Raw genomic sequence first — 6,159 nt, 5'->3', positions numbered from 1 at the left:
TAGGGAGAGGGTGAAGTGGGTAAAGGGGATCAAATATATGGTAGCTGAAGGCAACTGGACTTTGAGTGGTAAACACACAATAGAATATACAGATATGAAATTATAATGTACACCCGAAAATTATATAATTGTATTAACCAATGTTACCCCAATAAACTTAATAAAAAATGAAAAATAAAATATTCTATATTGAAAATGACACTTGACAAATAAAAAATATTTTGACAAATAATGTACTTTTTTCAAAGCTGTCAAAATAGATATTGTGAATTTATCAATCATTTTAAATTAGAAAAACAGATTTAGAAATTTTTATTATAGAATTTAATATTCTGAAATCATAATCTTCTTATAATTGTTTCCTTGTCTTTTCATTATAAATGAAAAAAAAATGTATAAATGATATCTTGGTCTATGGCCATGCCACCCTGAACGCGCCCGATCTCGTCTGATCTCAGAAGCTAAGCAGGGTCGGGCCTGGTTAGTACTTGGATGGGAGACCACCTAGGAAGACCAGGTGCTGTAGGTGTTAAAAAAAAACAATAAATAAACAATATCATGATGTCCCATAAATATACTTTTTTCTCCATATAATTACTGGGGGTATTTAAAGGTTTATAATAGCAAAAATATGTGGTATATTATTAAAATAAACTTTTATTCATTTATGTCTGTTTATCAAAAAAATTAAATTTAAGTTTTAATAATCCATGAATTTAAAATTTTTTTTGAGATTGAAGAAATATAGAAATCAAAAATTCGACCAAAATTTATATAATTTTAAAATAAAGGAAAATATGTTGAATATATTTTCTAGGTTTTTATAGATAGTTTACAGTTACTTCCATTTTTAGATAATAGCCCGAAAAATAAGATGTATTCTATATTTCCATGAACAGTATGTATCGTCTCCTTTTTTTTTAAATAGCATTATTAAGATCTAGTTAACATGCCACACAATTTTTAAGTATAAAATTCAGTCGTGTTAGTGCATTCACAAAGTTGTGCAAACCATCATCACTGTCTCATTCCAGAACGTGTTCGTTAGGCCTCGTGCACCCTTCAGAGCTCAGCCTTCATTCCCATGTACCCCAGACTCCAGCCACTACGATATAATTTCTGTGTCTATGGATTTGCTTTCCTGAACATTTCAAATAACTGTTCAAATGAACCCTTATTCTGCGGATTGTGGTGTCTGAGGAGAAACTTTATAGCAAATGTCTTGGTATTTTCATAGATCAATCAGCATCTAGTAGGTGCTCAATAAACACACAAGGGCTAATATAAATGCACATCATACACAGAAATAAAGTAAAATAAAAAAAAATAAATTCATATTTATCCTGTTTAAATGTGCGTATATTTAGAGCACACATTGCCATAAATACCCTTGAAATATGGCTGCATGGTTTATTTCATTATTTGCATTGGCATTAATTAATTTTTAAAAAAGGAAAAAAGACAGGATAGGCTAGTGTGCAGAATTTTTAAATTTGCCATAGCCAGCAAAGTCACATCATGTTTTTTGTTTAAAAAAAATTTTTTTTGAACCTTTTGGGATAAGTCTGTCTCATCCCAGTTCTTGTTAAAACAGGAATGATCATGTTTTATTGTGTAAACAGAACACCTGTGTACTCTTTAAATAGGTCATTATCTGAAATGATACAGGAGTGTGTGTGTGTATGTGTGTGTGTGTGCATGTCTGATTTTAAGTGCTTGCATTACTGTAATCTTACAAAGGTTTCAGAGAAGCACCTGACGCAGTTCAGAATATTTCTGATGATTCACTTCTCTGGGAAGCCATCACGATTTACCACCACTGTCAGCTGGAGAGAGCTTCTCGATGCCACCAGTGCAAGGTGGTTTGATATCATGCCCAGAAATGCCGTCGCAGGCGAATGTTTCTCTTCAAGCACTAGAACATCATTGTATAACTTCCCCACAGAGCTATTTTCTATTGTCTGAGAAAGTATAGTGGAGATTACTGAGAAGAAGAATAAACGATTCTCTCACCCTTGCGCTTGGCAAGAACAAAGAACCTGATTTAGCAGACGGGTCTAGGAGAGCAAACGGGAAATCGACTTCATCTGTAACTTGCATTTTTCTAGACACCCTCCGTGGATTAACTGTGTACATTCATTCGCCTTTCCAGATTTGCAAAGTACCTAATTTCTTTGTTTTCAAAACACGGAGTTCTTGTTAAAACAGGAATGATCATGTTTTAAAGACCATATACACATCTCTTATAAGTTTTGTCTGTTTAAAGCTTGAGATCTCATGCAAAGTGAGCTCTGGGGTGTGGTTGGTCATTGTCACCTAAAGCAGAGGGAGGGCGGGCAGCTGCTGGTGATCTCGACGTCGCCCCTTTGGATGTATGCACAGAAGTGGGAATGCTGGGTCATAGGGTCGTTCTATTTTTAATTTTTTGAGGAACCTCCGTATTGTTTTCTGTAGCATCTGCACCCATTTCCAATCCCAACAGTGCATGAGGGGCCCCTTTCCTCCGCATCTTCACCAACGCTTACCTGCTGTCCTTTGGGTAAGAGCTGCCCTAACAGATATGAGGGGCCATCTCATTGGTTTTGATTTGCATTTCTCTGTTTCTTTTTTTTTTATTCTTTGCTTTGTCCAGGTTCCCCTGGTGTCTTGCCAGAACTCATGGTTTCAGATATTTCCTACCTCAAAAATTTCCACATCCTCCGATCCGTGATTTCCAGAGATGGCCCTGAGCAGTCAGTATTCCTGTCACTATCTCCACCTGTAATTGTTTTAATTGATTCTTAGAATATTTCTGAACTATATGTAAGGGATTACGTCAATTTGTGGAGAAAGAAAAAAAAAAAAACCCCAAACACCTACATTAATAGACTCCAATTAAAGAGTGTCAATGTCTGAGAATGAAACCTACTTATTCATTCAAAATTCAGTCTTACCAAAAAGAGGCTCTTTGCTTTGTTTTAATTGATTTCTTAGTGATCTATTTTGACACATATTATCTTAGTTGATTTTAGGTTAACATGAGAAATTAATTTGCTATTATAACAACGTCAAGCAGTTTACGTTTTCTGAAAATTATTTCCTTTCAGTCTGTGTAGACAGACACAAAGAGACCTCCCGCTCCACACACTCATTCCTTTGTGTATTTGTCTGGGAAGAAGTCCTGCTAGTTTTATACGGATTTTGCCAACAGATTCACGCCGATTTAGAGGAGATATACTTTAAAGCCAGTATTTTGCAGGATCTATATTGCAATATCTGATTTTTTTTTTTTGCGTGTGTGTTTTTGCATCCCCATTCCTCTGCGTTCATGCTCATCAATCATACTGAGAAGCTGAGTTATATTCTCCACACTTCAACACTAACTGAATTACAGAGCTGAAAAACTTACTCAAAGTTTAAAATGTGATAAACATAATCAAATTGCTCTAGTCAAATTCTAACAGTGGTGAATAGATGACACTAATTACCTTTTCTTATTATGCTACAAATGTGGTTTACTCTATCTTTATTCATGAAGAAATATCATGTACCCACTAAAGGGACTGCAATAGGATGCAATATTGGCTTATTTGTTTCCTTACTTTTCCTTCTCTTTTGTACCGACATCCGAGAGATATAATTTTAAGCTACAATATATTTATATGAGATAATTTTTTTACCCACTTTGGAAGATAATTGTTACTCTCGAAAATATTCACATTGCTGCATAAACAAGTGCTTTCAAAAATCCAGTAAAATGATATAACTTTTGTTGTCGGTGTTGTTCTCGAAGATTATTTTTATTTTGGAGAGAGTGAGATCGTTTCAAAGCAGTTAACACAAAATACGATGGAGCACGTGCAAGGAAAATGCATCGAGATGAGAGAAATTAGACCATTCTTTCCAGGAAAAAATATATAAATAGACTACTTTTCAAACATCGTCTACCTTTTTGCATGAGGAAATTTCTCAGTAACTTGACTTGAAAATAGTTTACAGAAAATAACTAGTCAAACTTGCTTACATGCTAAATAGCTTAAATAATGCACATAGCTGTTTCCAGGGGTCTTGATAGAGGTGGTTTCAACAGACTCATCGCTCGATGATGAAAGGCTGATTCTCTACACCAAGTGTTGGATAAGGAAACTCAGCTCCTATGTCTGCTTCTGTTTGTCAGATAGCCAACCTCAGCTTTGCTCTTTTGCTTGCAAGGCAAAACCAACCTGAGTATTTCCTTGTGAGTCGCTAAAACATACATATTAAAACAACAAACACAATAATAGAAATAGAGTGTTAATTAATTTTGGAATCCTGGTATTCCGAGCATACCGATGGGAAGTTTATCTGGAAGTCAGTGAAGAATATTTAAATAGAAAGAGAAATTTGAAGATTATGGACATACGTGTGGAAATTAAATTGATGAGGGTGGTTTGTGATTTCCCCAGAAATAATTCTGAGAGGGATACAAGGACCCAAACTAAAATAAAGCTCATAAAATAACTCGTAGGGCAGGGAAAGCGTAAATAGGATGACCTGGTTTTATGTCCATTGTTCCAATTTATAGACACACTTCCTTTCACTTTTAAAAGCACCCTGGTTCAGATGCTAAACTAGGCAGGCACTCCACTTATAGGTAGTGATAATGGAATTATATGTCATTCTCAAAGCAAGTAAAACCTTAGTAGGCTGTCTAATAGGGGATTTACTTTTATATAATTCACACTATGAAATTTCTCGATATTGGGTGGATAATTGATTAGAGGGACTGAAAAATGAAATGAGGACGAGAGTGGCTCTAATGTAGGGGACAAGGGGGACCATGGGCTGGGTCTGAGTCAGACCCATTATTAACCACAAGAAGCAGTTTGGAACATTTTTCCCCCTTGTGTGAGGGGAAGCTTTGTAAAGCGTTAAGTTGCTTATGATATACAATTTATATTTCAAAATAGTTACTTTGGCTGTCAAATATAGATTAATCGTAGTGCTACAAGTGTGGAAGCAGGGAAAGTTACTGGGACTGACTGTGACATCCGGCCAAGAAGCGCTGGGGTCTTATCCGTAGATGGTAATAATGATAAGACACAGATGGGCTTGGCACACCTGTCGGAGACAGAAGAGATGGGATGTAAAGGATTCAGAGACTCGTGAGGAAAGAGGTATCTAGGACGACCCTGGATTTACTCGTTAAGCAAGGAGATGGGTGTTATTTAGGCAAAGAGGTATCACTGTATAGGATTTAGGGGAGAAAAAATGTGTTCTGACTGTAAATATTAAGTTTGGTAAGTCTTGGGCCATCCAAATCAGAATGGTAAATTCTACGTGCAAGCTGGCCAATCACAGAATTCTGACTAATGATATATACATTTTGACATCGTTAGAAAATGGTTGATATTTAAAATTAAGTGGCTATTTGCCTCTAGGTTATGATAGATATGAAGTATGTAAATAAAAAAAAATACATTGCGGATATATTTTCTGATGGCAAACACATTTGATGACACCTGTAATTTTTACGTAAGTTGCTTGAATTGTTTAGAATTGTTGGGTCATCTTCTTCTTCCTTCAAAATTCGTTACTATGTATTGCTCTATTACTGTCCGGCAACTGTATTTTAAAATACATTTCCACTCAATGAATTACGCCCTCCTCTAGGAAATCCGCATTCCGCAAGTTGGCACTCTAGCATTAATAATCGCATATCTTTATCTTAAACTTAATTAATTTAACCTCTCATTCTTTTCCTTTGTCTTACTAATCTAGTTTTAATTTAAAGCCCTAGATAATGGAGAATGAATCTTATTTCCCCCAAACAGAGAAAAATAGTAAATGAGGATGATGGTTGGAAATATTTAGTTGACGCGCTTTTAGACTCCTCTTTAAACATGTTTGTGTGTGGTGCTCACCCATAAGCATTCTTTCCTCAGACAGTGAGAGAGTAGGGATCACCTGGAACCCAACTCAAAACAAATTCATTGATTAGCCTAGGTTTCAAAGCTAATTTTCTCGAATCTTACTAAAAATAACAAGGAAACTTTGAAAGCCAGGCTTTCCATAAAAAGACTTTTCAAATTTCTTCAGCTACCATTTAGCGTGTGAAGGGCCAGGCTTGACAAGAGGATAGGAGAGATGGGTAGAAGAAAATGAAAGGGAGATACTGAGGTTGGGGTGCGAGAGAGCTGG

General features: G+C 35.7%; 1 non-coding gene across 1 annotated transcript; it reads left to right on the top strand.

The window, feature by feature from the left end:
- Positions 1 to 410: 410 nt before the first annotated feature.
- On the top strand, positions 411 to 529 carry LOC112481367. The gene has a single exon (XR_003046879.1). It is a non-coding gene; the product is annotated as a 5S ribosomal RNA (ribosomal RNA).
- Positions 530 to 6,159: the final 5,630 nt, after the last annotated feature.

This window comes from Pteropus alecto, unplaced genomic scaffold (genome assembly GCF_000325575.1).
Source record: "Pteropus alecto unplaced genomic scaffold, ASM32557v1 scaffold14, whole genome shotgun sequence".
Lineage (NCBI taxonomy): Eukaryota > Metazoa > Chordata > Mammalia > Chiroptera > Pteropodidae > Pteropus > Pteropus alecto.
Note: the sequence above shows the minus strand (reverse complement) of the source record. Positions and strands in the feature narration are given on the sequence as shown.